Source organism: Callithrix jacchus, chromosome 16 (genome assembly GCF_049354715.1).
Source record: "Callithrix jacchus isolate 240 chromosome 16, calJac240_pri, whole genome shotgun sequence".
Classification (NCBI taxonomy): domain Eukaryota; kingdom Metazoa; phylum Chordata; class Mammalia; order Primates; family Cebidae; genus Callithrix; species Callithrix jacchus.
In genome coordinates, this window is record NC_133517.1 from 51,012,304 (window position 1) to 51,029,116 (window position 16,813).

The following is a 16,813-nucleotide window of genomic DNA, read 5'->3' on the forward strand; positions in this document are numbered from 1 at the left end:
AATATTATACTATTGTATTATTATGTTACATATTGTATTATTTTCACAAATGTGAAAACTCACAGTATATATAACACCAAGAGTAAACCCAATATGTGCTACAATAATATAATGATATAATGTAATCTAAGGTATCTGTAGTGATATTGGCTCTCTTCTTGCTATAAAGGCTGATTAGCATCTTTGGGAGAAAAAGATAAAGACATATTTTGATTAAAATGAAATTATGACTAAGTAAAAAGAGCTAAAAGTAACTGATGTGCATTAATACACTCACATATAAACCCATGTTATGTTCACTGGCTGTGTATCTTCTTAAATATTTTCAAGCACTATGAGCCCCATAGCTTGGAATACATAACTTAAGAGACTAGTGTATGATATTTTATTACTTGGACATTGCAAATCACATTTTTTAGCAATCAGACCAAGACTGTCTGCCCTAAAACTCCTGTGTGTTTTAAGAGTATCTGATATTCTTTTTACGTTTTTTTGTCTCCACCTCATAATATACAAAGGAAACAATATGATTATTTGAGGGGAAGGTTTAAACTTTCATATAATTTTTAGATTTTTAAAGTAGAACTTCAAAAACAAATTATTGTGACATATCTTTAATTTCTCCCTATCTCTTCCTGGAAGATTGTTGATTCCAACTCAAGGACTAAGATAATTTGAAGCATATACTTATTTTCTTGAGTTTTGCTTGCTCATTCTCTGGGGGAACCCTAGTCTTAATACTGCATTCATACTTACTGGGTTGATGCAAAAGTTATTGGAGTTTTTGCCATTGAAAGTAAGGGGAAGGCTCCAATTACTTTTGCACTAACCTAAAAATTTAACAGAGCTTTAAAAAAGAAAAAAAACTTTTTTTTTGTAATTTAATGAAGTTGAACTATCTGAATTTGTGTACATTATATAGTGTACATATAACTACATATGTTAATATCACAAGAGTTCTCCACCCCTTTTTTGTTTGTGAAAGTCAAAACATTAAAGTTAAAAAGTCAACCTGAAGAATTCTACAGTGACATTATTAATTTAAAAAAAGTCTTTAAATTAAAAAAAAATTACCAGGGGGAGGACTCAAGATGGCGCTGTGAGAACAACCCAGGATTGGAGCTCGAGTTGAATCCGCAAACGGTGAGTCCGAGCTGCATTTCCAGACCGATCGTTGTTGCCCACAGAACGGGGAAACTCCCAAGTATAAAAAAGACACGGGACGCCAGGCAGTACATCTGCCTGGCGAAGCCGGCAGCCGGGCGGTGGCGGCCGGCCCTACCCAGCAATCCCCACAGGGCGCGCTTGTCCAGGTGCCCTGTTGAACTGGCAACCTGAGACTTGAGAGGGCTGGACTTGAGACTGAACGAGACTTGGACAGTAGGCCAGCCCAGGGGATTGCAGGATCAGATCGTTTGGGATACCCAGTGGGACGAACAAAACCGCTATTTCAAACTATCCCGAGCAGACCGTCCGAGACGCTCTGTGGGGGAGGGGCGTCCACCACTACGGAGGCAACCCGCCCCAACTGAGATACACGCCCACTGCTGACACAGCCTGCCGTTGCCGAGGCAACACGCTACAAGGAAAAGACTCCGCCGCAGGGCATGGCGGAGAGCACAGCAGAGCCTGCAGGAACAGGGCGAATCACACAACAGCAGGGCGGAGCCTCGGCAGCCAAACAGTGGCTAGTCTGCCTTCTAGCTGGGCAGGACACCTCATAGAACATCCAAAAATAAAGCCCAAACCCCTCAACACAGAGCATTTGAGAAAAAAAAAAAGGGTTTTTAATGAGCTCTGTTGCAGCAGAATCAAACATAGCAGCCTAACAGCCCTGAATGAACAACAGAGCTCACAGCTCAGCAATTAAGCCCATATAAAGTACAAACTGTCTCCTCAAGCAGCTACCTGACCCCTCTATATCCAAAAGACTGACATTAGGCAGGCATCATCCTGGGACAAAGATAGCAGAAAAAGAAACTGGTAGCATCCCTCGCTGTGCCACAGCTGCTAGAGGTGCACCCCAGACAAGCAGGGTCTGGAGCGGACCTCAGCAGTTGTACAGCGAAGGGGCTAGACTGGTAGAAGGAAAACCAAGCAACAGAAATACTTCATCATCAACATTCTGGGTGTCCACTCAGAGACCCAATCGAAAAGTCAGCAACTACGCAGACGACCAGCAGACAAATCCACAAAGATGGGAAGAAACCAGTGCAAAAAGGAGGAAAACACCCGAAACCAGAACACCTCGCCTCCTAGAAAGGACCAAAACTCCTCACCAGCAAGGGAACAAAGCTGGACGGAGAATGACTGCGACGAAATGACGGAATTAGACTTCAGAAGATGGATAATGAGAAACTTTTGTGAGCTAAAAGATTATGTATTAAATCAATGCAAAGAAACTAAGAACCTTGAAAAAAGATTTGAAAAAAGATTCGAGGAAATGATAACAAGAATGGATAACTTAGAGAGGAATATGAATGAATTAAAGGAGCTGAAAAACACAATACGAGAACTTCGTGAAGCAAACACAAGTTTCAATAGCCGAATTGACCAAGCAGAAGAAAGAATATCTGAAGTCGAAGACCAACTCAATGAAATAAAACGAGAAACCAAGATTAGAGAAAAAAGCGCAAAAAGGAATGAACAAAGTCTCCAAGAAATGTGGGACTATGTGAAAAGACCTAACCTACGTTTGATAGGTGTACCAGAAGGGGACAAAGAGAATGAATCCAAGCTGGAAAATACTCTTCAGGACATCATCCAGGAAAATTTCCCCCACCTAGCAAGACAGGCCAACACTCAATTGCAGGAAATACAGAGAACACCACAAAGATATTCCGCAAGAAGAGCAACCCCAAGGCACATAATCGTCAGATACAACAGGGTTGAAATAAAGGAGAGAATACTAAGGGCAGCCAGAGAGAAAGGTCGGGTCACCCACAAAGGGAAGCCCATCAGACTCACAGCAGATCTCTCGGCAGAAACACTACAAGCCAGAAGAGAGTGGGGGCCAATATTCAACATTCTTAAAGAAAAGAACTTTCAACCCAGAATTTCATATCCAGCCAAACTGAGCTTCAGAAGTGAAGGAAAAATAAAATCCTTTGCAAACAAGCAAGTACTCAGAGATTTTGTCACCACCAGGCCTGCTTTACAAGAGCTCCTAAAAGAGGCACTACACATAGAAAGGATCAACCAGTACCAGCCATTCCAAAATCACACTGAATGCTAAAGAGCATCAACATAATGAAGAATCTACAACAACTAACAGGAAAAACAGCCACTTAGCATCAAAATGGCAGTATCAAATTCACACATAACAATCTTAACCATAAATGTAAATGGACTAAATGCACCAATCAAAAGACACAGACTGGCAAATTGGATAAAAATCCAAAACCCATCAGTGTGCTGTATCCAGGAAACCCATCTCACATGCAAGGATACACAAAGGCTCAAAATAAAGGGATGGAGGAAGATTTACCAAGCTAATGGAAAGCAAAAAAAAGCAGGAGTTGCAATTCTCATCTCTGATAAAATAGACTTTAAAGCAACAAAGATCAAAAGAGACAAAGAAGGCCATTACATAATGGTAAAAGGATCAATACAACAAGAAGAGCTAACGATCCTAAACATATATGGACCCAATGCAGGAGCACCCAGATACATAAGGCAAGTTCTTAAGGACTTACAAAAGGACTTAGACTCCCACACAATAATAGTGAGAGACTTTAACACTCCACTGTCAATACTAGACAGATCAACCAGACAGAAAATCAACAAGGATATCCAGGGCTTGAACTCAGACCTGGAGCAAGCAAACCTGATAGACATTTACAGAACTCTCCACCCCAAAGCCACAGAATACACATTCTTCTCAGCACCACATCACACCTACTCTAAAATTGACCACATAATTGGAAGTAAAGCACTGCTCAACAAATGCAAAACAACTGAAATTATAACAAACAGCCTCTCAGACCATAGTGCAATCAAGTTAGAACTCAGAATTCAGAAACCGACCCAGAACCGCACAGCTTCATGGAAACTGAACAACTGGCTCTTGAACGTTGACTGGGTAAACAATGAAATGAAGGCAGAAATAAAGAAGTTCTTCAAAACCAATGAGAACGAAGACACAACATGCCAGAACCTCTGGGACACATTTAAAGCAGTCTCTAGAGGAAAGTATATAGCAATAAGTGCCCATATGAGGAGAATGGAGAGATCCAAAATTGACACCCTATCGTCAAAATTGAAAGAGCTAGAGGAGCAAGATCAACAAAACTCAAAACCCAGCAGAAGACAAGAAATAACTAAGATCAGAGCTGAGCTGAAGGAGATTGAGACACAAAAAAACCCTCCAAAAAATCAATAAATCCAAGAGCTGGTTTTTTGAAAAGATCAACAAAATAGACAGACCACTAGCCAGATTGATTAAAAAGAAAAGAGAGAACAACCAAATAGATGCAATAAAAAATGATAAAGGGGAAATCACCACAGATTCCACAGAAATTCAAACCATCATCAGAGAATATTACAAACAACTCTATGCACATAAACTAGTAAACCTGGAAGAAATGGATAAATTACTGGACTCCTGTGTCCTCCCAAGCCTAAACCAGGAGGAAGCTGAAACTATGAATAGACCAATAACAAGGTCAGAAGTCGAGGCAGCAATTAAGAGCCTACCACCCAAACAAAAGCCCAGGTCCAGACGGGTTCACAGCCGAATTCTACCAGACACACAAGGAGGAGCTGGTACCATTCCTTCTAAAACTATTTCAAACAATCCAAAAAGAGGGAAGCCTTCACAAATTATTTTATGAGACCAACATCATTCTGATACCAAAACCCGGCAGAGACCCAACGAGAAAAGAAAACTTCAGGTCAATATCCATGATGAACATAGATGCAAAAATCATCAATAAAATATTGGCAAGCCGATTGCAACAGCAAATCAAAAAACTTATTCATCATGATCAAGTAGGATTCATCCCAGGGATGCAAGGCTGGTTCAACATACGCAAGTCTATCAACGTAATTCACCACATAAACAGAACCAAAAACAAAAACCACATGATTATCTCAATTGACGCAGAGAAGGCATTTGACAATATTCAACAGCCCTTTATGCTAAAAACCCTCAATAAACTCAGTAGCGATGGAACGTATCTCAAAGTAATAAAAGCTATTTACAACAAACCAACAGCCAATATCATACTGAATGGGCAAAAGCTGGAAGCATTCCCTTTGAAATCCGGCACTAGACAAGGATGCCCTCTCTCACCACTCCTATTCAATATAGTACTGGAAGTTCTAGCCAGAGCAATCAGGCAAGAAAAAGAAATAAAGTGTATTCAAATAGGAAAGGTGGAAGCCAAATTGTCTTTATTTGCAGACGACATGATAGTATACCTAGAAGACCCCATTGCCTCAGCCCAAAAATTCCTGAAACTGATAAGCAACTTCAGCAAAGTCTCAGGATATAAAATCAATGTGCAAAAATCACAAGCATTCCTATACACCAATAACAGACTTAAAGAAAGCCAAATCAAGAGCGAACTACCATTTGCAATTGCTACAAAAAGAATAAAATACCTTGGAATACAACTCACAAGGAATCTAAGAGACCTCTTCAAGGAGAACTACAAACCACTGCTCAACGAAATCAGAGAGGACACAAACAGATGGAGAAACATTCCATGTTCATGGTTAGGAAGAATTAATATCATGAAAATGGCTATACTGCCCAAAGTAATTTACAGAATCAACGCTATCCCCATCAAGATACCATTGACTTTCTTCACAGAACTGGAAAAAACCACCATGAACTTCATATGGAACCAAAAGAGAGCCCACATAGCCAAGTCAATTCTAAGCAAAAAGAACACAGCGGGGGGCATCACACTACCGGATTTCAAACTATACTACAAGGCTACAGTAATCAAAACAGCATGGTACTGGTACCAAAACAGAGATATAAACCAATGGAACAAAACAGAGGCACCGGAGGCAACACAACACACATACAACTATACAATCTTTGATAAACCTGACAAAAACAAGCAATGGGGAAAGGATTCCATGTTTAACAAATGGTGTTGGGAAAACTGGCTAGCCATGTGCAGAAAGCAGAAACTGGACCCCTTCCTGACACCTTACACTAAAATTAACTCCAGATGGATTAAAGACTTAAACATAAGACCTGGCACCATAAAAACCCTAGAAGGAAATCTAGGCAAAACTATCCAGGACATAGGAGTAGGCAAGGACTTCATGAACAAAACACCAAAAGCATTGGCAACAAAAGCCAAAATAGACAAATGGGACCTAATGAAACTCCACAGCTTCTGCACAGCAAAAGAAACAGCGAAAGTCATTAGAGTGGATCGGCAACCAACAGAATGGGAAAAAATTTTCGCAGTCTACCCATCTGACAAAGGGCTGATATCCAGAATTTACAAAGAACTCAAACAGATTTACAGGAAGAAAACAAACAAGCCCATTCAAAAGTGGGCAAAGGACATGAACAGATACTTTACGAAAGAAGACATATATGAGGCCAACAATCATATGAAAAAATGCTCATCACCACTGGTCATCAGAGAGATGCAAATCAAAACCACATTGAGATACCATCTCACGCCAGTTAGGATGGCGATCATTAAAAAATCTGGAGACAACAGATGCTGGAGAGGATGTGGAGAAAAAGGAACACTTTTACACTGTTGGTGGGAGTGTAAATTAGTTCAACCATTGTGGAAGACAGTGTGGCGATTCCTCAAGGCCTTAGAAATAGAAATTCCATTTGACCCAGCAATCCCATCACTGGGTATATATCCAAAAGACTATAAATCGTTCTACTATAAGGACACATGTACACGAATGTTCATTGCAGCACTGTTTACAATAGCAAAGACCTGGAATCAACCCAAATGCCCATTGATAATAGACTGGATTGGAAAAATGTGGCACATATACACCATGGAATATTATGCAGCAATCAGAAATGATGAGTTTGTGTCATTTGTAGGGACATGGATGAATCTGGAGAACATCATCCTCAGCAAACTGATACAAGAACAGAAAATGAAACACTGCATATTCTCACTCATAGGTGGGTGATGAAAAATGAGAACACATGGACATAGAAAGGGGAGTACTAAACACTGGGGTCTATTGGGGGGAAAAGGGGAGGGCCAGTGGGAGGGGGAGGTGGGGAGGGATAGCCTGGGGAGAAACGCCAAATGTGGGTGAAGGGGAAAAGAAAAGCAAAGCACACTGCCATGTGTGTACCTATGCAACTGTCTTGCACGCTCTGCTCATGTACCCCAAAACCTATAATCCAATAAAAAATAAAAAATAAAAATAAATAAAAAATAAAAAATTAAAAATTAAAAAAAAATTACCAGAAACAAAGAAAGATATTTCAAAATAACAAAAGGATTAATATACTAGAAAGATATGATGGTAATATTGAATAAACACTCTAGAAAACAGAATATCTGAAACAAAAATTCCAGGAATTGAATAGCAAAATGAACAAATTAAAATAAAAATCACAGATAAAGATTCTAATACTTCTCTCCAGTAATTGCTATAACAGGTAGAGAGAAAATCAATTTTAATTTGGAAGACATGAACCAGATTATGTTTACAGAGCATTCCACTCAACAGCAGAAAGCATATTCTTTTCAGTGAAGATAGAATATATTCTAGGCCTTAAGTTGAGTCTTAATATATCTAAAAGAACTGAACTAGTACAGAATATATGATTTCTGACTACCAGTGGACTTATAAATTAGAAATCAAAAACAGAAAGAAATGTGGACAATACCAAACTATTTTGAAATGAAAGACTTCCAAATAACTCATGGATAAAACAATAAATCACAAGGGTGATTATAAAGCATTTTGAAGTAAATGAAGATTAAAATGCAACCTGTCAGCATTGTTTTATATAGATAATGCAGTTCTCAAAGGGAAATTCATAGCTTATATTAGTAAAGAGTAAAGATTGAAAATTATTATATTAGTTTCTGAAGCTAGAAATTAGCTAGAAAATAAGATCAGATTAAATCCTGAGCATTGAGGAAAAAGGAAATTATTAAGAGATCATGAATAAGTGAAAGTGTCTAAAACATAAGCAAAGAGAAAATCAATGAAATAAGTGTAACCAATTTATTGAAAAGATCAATAAAATTCTAGCTAGACCAATCAACAAAAGAAAAAAAATATGATTCAACTTAGCAGTAACAGAAGAAACATCCTTACAGTTTCTTCATATACTTAAAGTATAATAAGATGTTATAAGCAGCTTCTAAGATGGTCTCTAAAGATGCCTACCTCCAGGTATTCTGGTCCTTGTATAATACATACTCTCTCCATGAGCAACTTGCTTCTAACTAATAGGTAATAGATTACCCCAACATTAGGGATATCATTTCATTAGTATATAACAGGAAATTATAACTCTCATCATCTTAGCACACAATTTTACTTGTTGCTGGCTTTAATGAAATAAATTAGCATGTTGAATGCCCCATGTGTCACTGAAGGTAGCCTCTGGTCAATAACCTGCTAGGAATTACTGCCCTCACTTCAATAGTTCAAAAGAAACTTCTACTCTGCTAACATGTAGGTGAGCTTGGAAGCAGCACTTTTATTAGTCAGACATTCAGATGAGACCCAGATTGACACATTGATTGAAGGCTTATGATAGACTGAAGCAACAGATCCACCTAAGACATAATCTGATTTCTGACCTACAGAAACTGTGAGAAAACACAGTGTGCTATTTTAAGCTGTTAAGTTTGTGGTCATTTGTTATGCAGCAATAAATAACTGATACGCAATATAATATGAACAAGTGCACACCAATAAATTTAACAATTTATATCAAGTGGATGAATTCCTTGAAAGACACAAGTTGCCAAAACTGAATTAAAAAACAGTATGCCTAAATAGACCTATATAAAATTATTATATTCATATTAGGGAACATTCTCACAAAGAAATTTCCAGATTAAATGGCTTCAGTGATGAATTCTATCAACATGTAAAGAAGAAATAACATTAATCTTATAGTACTTCTCACATAATAGGGGAAATGAAGCATTAACCAACTCATTTTATAAGGCCAGTATTACCATAACGACAAAAAGATCAAAAGGAAACAAAACCATGGACTAATATTTATCATAAAGATAGATGCAAAAATTATTACCAACATATTATCAAATTCCAACAAAATATAAAAAGTATAATGCATATAAAAAGGGATTTAGCCCAGAAATTAGAGGTTGGTTTGGCATCTGAAAACCATTTGGTGTAATTCATCATATGAACAAAATGAAGAGAAAACAGACATTCATATCATTTTAATAAATGCTCAAAAAGGATAGGACAAAATTTAGTATCAAAACAGAAGAAAAGAAACCTTCCAACTTCCATATAGGATTTATGAAAAAGCTACAAGTTATATTGTCCTTACTAACAAATAGCTACTTTTTACTAAAGATAAAAGATAGAAGGCAAAGAGTTCTGCACTCATCACTTCTAGCACACATTTTACTAGAGGATCTAAGCCAATACATTATGGCAAGAAAAAAGAAACATAAAGATTGGGAAACAAAGAACTCCAAGTTTCTTTATTCACATATAACATAATTCTGTTCATTAAAATATCCAAGAGTCTTTTTAAAAGCCACTAGATCCTGTCAGTAAATTTAAAAATAATGCTAAAATAAGATCAATATACAAAAGCAATTGTGTCCTTTTTTTAAATTAATTAATTTTTTATTGCATTTTAGGTTTTGGGGTACATGTGCAGAACATGCAAGATAGTTGCATAGGTACACACGTGGCAGTGTGTTTTGCTGCCTTCCTCCCCTTCATCCATATTTGGCATTTCTCCCCATGCTATGCCTCCCCAGCTTTCCCCCCCACCCGCTGTCCCTCCCCTATTCCCCCCAATAGATCCCAGTGTGTAGTGCTCCCTTCCCTGTGTCCATGTGTTCTCATTGTTCATCACCCGCCTATGAGTGAGAATATGCAGTATTTCATTTTCTGTTCTTGTGTCAGTTTGCTGAGAATGATGTTCTCCAGATTCATCCATGTCCCTACAAAGGACACGAACTCATCATTTTTGATTGCTGCATAATATTCCATGATGTATATGTGCCACATTTTCCCAGTCCAGTCTATCATCAATGGGCGTTTGGGTTGGTTCCAGGTCTTTGCTATTGTAAACATTGCTGCAATGAACATTCGTGTGCATGTGTCCTTATAGTAGAACGATTTATAGTCCTTTGGATATATACCCAGTAATGGGATTGCTGGGTCAAATGGAATTTCTATTTCTAGGTCCTTGAGGAATCGCCACACTGTCTTCCACAATGGTTGAAGTAATTTACACTCCCACCAGCAGTGTAAAAGTGTTCCTATTTCTCCACATCCTCTCCAGCATCTGTTGTCTCCAGATTTTTTAATGATCGCCATTCTAACTGGTGTGAGGTAGTATCTCAATGTAGTTTTAATTTGCATTTCTCTAATGACCAGTGATGATGAGCATTTTTTTCATATGTCTGTTGGCCTCATGTATGTCTTCTTTTGTAAAGTGTCTGTTCATATCCTTTGCCCACTTTTGAATGGGATTGTTTGTTTTTTTCTTGTGAATCTCTTTTAGTTCTTTGTAAATTCTGGATATCAGCCTTTTGTCAGATGGGTAAACTGCAAAAATTTTTTCCCATTCTGTTGGATGCGGATTCACTCTAATGACTGTTTCTTTTGCTGTGCAGAAGCTGTGGAGTTTGATTAGGTCCCAATTGTCTATTTTGGCTTTTGTTGCCAATGCTTTTGGTGTTTTGGTCATGAAGTCCTTGCCTACTCCTATGTCCTGAATGGTTTTGCCTAGGTTTTCTTCTAGGGTTTTAATGGTACCGGGTCTTATGTTTAAGTCTTTGATCTGGAGTTAATTTTAGTGTAACGTGTCAAAAATATGGAACGCTTCACGAATTTGAGTGTCATCCTTATGCAGGGGCCATGCTAATCTTCTCTGTATCATTCCAATTTTAGTATATGTGCTGCCAAAGTGAGCACAGCAATTGTGTTCTTATACACTATCATTGAAGAACTGGAAATTGACATTTAATAAGACATTGTTTAAAGTTGCATAAAACTCTAATCGTTACATTTAATACAAACTTGTAAAATGTGTATACTACAAATTTCAAAAGTTGCTGAAATTTTAAAAACCCTAAAGAAATTGAGTACATATTATACCATGTTCATGAATTAGAAGTCTCAATAATTTTAAGATGCTAATTTTTCACAAATTTTTCTATAGTTTACAAAAATTTTTAAACACATTCTCTTGGCCTTTTCTTCATTGATAGAAATTAAGAACTTGGCCAGGTGCAGTGGCTCTTGCCAAAATTAGCTAGGCACAATGGCTCATGCCTGTAGTCCCAATTACTTGATAGGCTGGCATGGGAGGACCACTTGAGCCTGAGAGTTGGAGGCTGCAGTTAGCCATGATTGTGCCTCCGCACTCTAGCTTGAGTGATAGACTGAGATTCTCATGAAAAGCAAACCAAAGCAAACAAAACAGAAATGAACAAACTGGTTCTAACATTTACACGGAAGAGTAAAAATCTTAGAAAAGCCAAAACAATTTCAAATATATATTTACATAGATATACATATATAGATATATAAATGAAGAAATAATAGTTTTTAATTAAGTAATTGGACAGTCATATGCAAAAATAAAAGTGAATATTAAACTTTATTAATCCCCATACAAAAAAAATTAATTCAAAGTGCGTCATAGGCCTATTCAATAGTGCTAAACCATAACTCTTTGAAATGAATCATCAGAGAAAATCTTTGTGGCTCTGGGTTAGACAAATATTTCTTATATGACACACAAAAAACACAGAACACAAAAGAAAAAGGTTTATAAATTTAATCTCATAAAAATAAAACCTTTTGTTCTTTAAAAGACACCATTATAATGAAAAAGACAAGCCACAACTTAGGAGAAAATATTTCAAAATATATATATGTGAAAAGGGCTCATATCCAGAATATATTAAGAATAACTTATAACTCAGTAATTAAAAGCAGCCCAATTAAAATGATGGACAGATGATTTATGGATCTTTCACATATATACTATATAAATAACCAATAAACACAGGAAACAATCTTAGTTCTTAACAACATTAGTTTGCTGAGAAAGGCAAATTTAACCACACTAAAATATTACTAAACTAGAATGACGGAAAGCAAAGCAAATTAAAAAATAAGACCACAAAAACAAACAAACAAAGAAACGTAGCAATACTGAGTATTGATCAAGACCGTGTCACAGCTGGAGCCTTAATATATTGCTGATGAGAATGTAAATAAATGGTACAGCCACTTCAGAAAACTGGCAGTTGTTATAAAATTAAATATAAACATCATATAATTCAGCATGTATATTGAATTTTTATCCAAAATAAATGAATTTATTTTCACACAAAGACCTATATATGAATGCTCATAGCAGCTTTATTTATAATAGTCCTTAGCTGTAATTAATTAAATGTCCACTAAATAGTGAATGAATAAACAAATTGTTTTATATCTGTAGAATGGAATATTATTCACCACTAAACTCAATCACTGATATGTATAACAATCTGGGTATTTCTTCAGATCATTAAGTATAAAAATCTAGATATAGAAGACTATATGTGATTCCATCTTACAAAATTTTAGAAAAGATTAATCTGATCTATTGTGACAAATAGCAGTTCAGCAGTTGCTTGGGAGCAAGGTGGGGGAAGTGAGTTGACTACAGGGGCATCAGGGAACTTTTGGGGGTGACGGAAATGGTCAGTATTTTGCTTATGGCAAAGTAATATGACTAGACATTTCCCAAGGTCATTAAACTCTATGTTTAAAACAGGTAAGTGTTAGTGTATGTAAATCATGCCTCAGTAAAGCTGTTTAAAAAATTCATCCTGTCCAAATAAGAGATAAAATATACAGGTAAGATATTTTAATTTGTCATTATTAATATTATGTCCCTTCTCTTTCTCATTGATGGTAGAAACATGCCCAATATAACATATACTCAGATATTGAGAATTTTAGTTTCTATAGGGCAAAATGAGGTGGCTATCTTCAAACAGCCACTTTATGTAGACCTGCAAAGAGAGACAAAACAGTTTTATTTAGCTTCAGAAAGACATTTAAAAATAAACAATGTCCAGCCTATCAATAATCTTTTAAATAAACAGAATCACTTTGCCCTCTCTCCTTTTTATTCCACACCTGGGAGGCCTTAGTCACAGCAACGGCATTTGTGCTCTGCTGGGTGTCAGGCTCTCTCTGTTTTCTTTGGCAGTTCTTTGGAGGCATCATTGTGAAATTTACTCAGAGGATCAAAGTTTAGATATGCTTGAAGAAATTCCTGGTATTCCTGACATCATATGATTAGAAAAAGCTCTTGGGTATTGGAGTAAAGGAAAGAGATGGGCAGGTGGTAACAGTGTTCTAACTCTTTAGCCTGAAGAGTTCATTTGTGATTTGATGTTGTGGCAAAGCAGAACTCATGTCATTTATGGGGAAAATAAACATTAATCACAGAATGAATGCAGATAAGATACAGCATTTGGACTGGAATTATTTAAAGTGTACAAAAGGTAATCTCTTTATTTAAAGAGAAGTTCTTTAAGATCTGAGAGACAGAGCAAGGTTCAAACATATATGGTTTTTAATTAAATATTTAATTAAGTATTTTTTCTGACTTTATTAGTCCTTGAAAGAGCAATATTTCTTTGTATTTACTAAGAGGTTTTGGAATTTTTTAAAAAATTTTTTTGGTTGAGACGGCATTGCTCTGTCACCTAGGTTGGAGCACAGTGGCACAATTACAGCTCACTGTAGCCTCAACCTATTGGGGTTAAGCACCTTAGCCTCCCACCTTAGCCTCCCAAATAGTTAGGACTATTTTCTGTAGAGACAGGTGTCTGGAACACCTGGCCTCAAGCAGTTCTCCTTCCTTGGCCCCCCAAAGTGTTGGGATTTCAGGCATGAGCCACTGCACTCGCCTAAAATTCTATAATTTAAAAACTCCACCCTAATCTTCTAGATGAAAGCAAATAAAAGAAATAAACCTGAAATTTCTTCTTAGCATCTAAATGTATGCGTTAAACATTTTATATTTGACTAGTATATTCTGCAAACAAGAAATCAATATGCGTCTGGAGTTTTCCTGCATTTTTTTGAAGAAAACTTCTTTTCCCTTCTGTAAGAGAAATTTGATGTATGGCTCCTTTGAATTATCTGGAAGAGCAATTATTGGGTTTAGACAATCAGACTATGTAAATGAAAGCATTTAAAAGTAGTGAGTTTTTGTGACCAGGCATCATGGCTTACATCACATTTTACTTTTGCTACTTATCTTTGTGAGTAAACTATTCACTTGTTCTAAATCTATTTACTTTATTCAAGTAAATTTAAGTAAATATGTTATTCAAACCCTTTGGAAGCCCGAGGCAGGAGGATTGCTTGAGTTCCGGAGTTTGAGACCATCCTAGGCAACATGGCAAAACTCGGTCTCTACAAAAGTTAGCCCGGCATGGTCACGTGCTCTTGTAGTCTCAGTTACTCAGGAGGCTAAGGTGAGAGGATCACTTGAGCCCAGAAAGTTTAGGCTGCAGTGAGTCATGATTGTGCCATTGCACTCCAGACTGAGCAACAGCAAGACCTTGTCTCAAAAAAAAAAAAAAAAAAAAGTGACTTTTTCAAGAGCTGCCATTCAGTATGAAAGAAATTAGAGATATCAAAAGGCCTTAAAAAATAATTGAAAAATATTATCACCATCCTTAATGATTAGGATTAAATAGTCTTCCTAGACAACTCCCTTTTGATAAAGCTTTATAATTTAAAAATATAATATTAAAGAGAATTAAAGTAAATAGATTTAGAACAAGTGAATAGTTTACTCACAAAGATAAGTAGCAAAAGTAAAAATTATCCAATTGGTGGAATGTAAGGTTCAAATCTAAATAAGTTAGGCAGAACACATGTATTTTAAAATTTAATTTAATTCTATAAACCAGTGGGGATCATTTGAAGACTTTCTCTCTTCATTGTTCTGTTTCTGTTTTAAAGAAATGTATTCTTATTATACAATTAAAAGAATATACAAATATATGTAATAAAATACAAGTGTTTCTTAAACCTTCATTTTTCTCACATCTTCCTCTAATCAGGCCCAACTAGTGAATAGTTTGGTTAGAATTTTTCCAGAACTTTTTCCTATGAACTCATATATAGTTTCCCTGGTATGTAAGTAGGATGATAGACATTACATTGCAACTGTATTTTTAATTAACTGTTATTTCAACAACACCTTTTCTGTCTGTACATATAGATCTTCTGTATTCTTTTTAAATGCGGTGTCATAGCCACAGGATATATATGCCATAATTTTTTGATGCACATTTAATCTGATTTCACTATTTTATATGGTATTTTAACTTTTTATTTTGAAATTATTTCAGACCAACTATATTTGTAAAGCTTCCTTAAATTTTTACATCTTACATAACCATAGTACAATAATTGTAACTAGGAAATTAATATCAAGGCAACACTATCAATCAATAAAGAAACTTAATACATAAATTCAACTATCCCACTAATGCCCTTTTTACTGATTCATATCTAATCCAGAATCACACATTGTATTTAGTTGACATGTCGTTTTAGTGTGTTTCATTCTGGGACAGTTCTGCCGTTTACTTTGTCTTTCATGTGTTTAACACTTGAAAATTATTGGCCACTTATTCTGTAGAATTTTTCTCAGTGTTTGTTTATGTGTTTCTTCATAACATAATTTCAGTTATGCATTTTGGGCAAGAATCTCACAGAAGTGAGGAGAGCTTTTCAGTACATCATATCTGAAGAGACGATAACAATATATCACATTGCTGGTAGTTTTAAATTGATCTCTTGCATAAATTTGAGTATTCTAGGTTTTATCACTTTAATGTTGCTATTTTCTGTTTGGAATTATTAAGTATCAAAGGAAAATGATCTTGAAAATATGAAAAATCCTAGTTCTTATTAAACTATTGCCCAATAATTTTAGTATCCATTAATGATTCTGGTCTGCAATAATTACAATTTTTTTCTGAGCAGTTTCTTACTTTCTGAAACTTTCCATGATGCAGACCTAGAATCAGCCATTTCACCAAGAAATTCCAGTTCCTTATATTGGAAAATAAAATTTAAAGGTCAAGATCTGAATGCTAGATGTGTACTCATTACTACTGGGAAATCGTTGCTTATAGGCCCTCAGTGGCCCTCTGTCCACTTATATATATATAAATAAATACATATATATATATATATATATATATACACACACACATATCTTACATTGGTTCTATATAGAGAGAAATAAATAGAACCTATATATATGGAACCAATAAATATGCATATGTATGTATATATGCATGTTTAACCATATATCCACACACACATATATATGCATGTTTAACCCTATGTCTGCACATATCTAAATTGATTTCTGTATGGGTCACCCACATACGTACATGTAGTATGAGAAAACATGAGTTCCTACTAATATTTTCAATTTCCGTCTGCCAGCACAGTGCTCTTTCTAGCCTTTGCCCTACCTTATATGAAATTTCCTTCCTCAACAGTGAGAAGCTTGGCTGTCATTATCTACAATATATTTATGTAATTGTTTAATCCCAGAGTGTACATGAAGTATTTTTAG

The 16,813-nt window shown here is 36.0% G+C and overlaps 1 non-coding gene across 1 annotated transcript; it reads right to left on the reverse strand.

Moving 5' to 3' along the window:
* Nucleotides 1-10,999: 10,999 nt before the first annotated feature.
* LOC118148635 (U6 spliceosomal RNA) lies at nucleotides 11,000-11,106 on the reverse strand. Its single transcript, XR_004735557.1, has one exon. It is a non-coding gene; the product is annotated as a U6 spliceosomal RNA (small nuclear RNA).
* Between the last annotated feature and the right edge of the window lie 5,707 nt (nucleotides 11,107-16,813).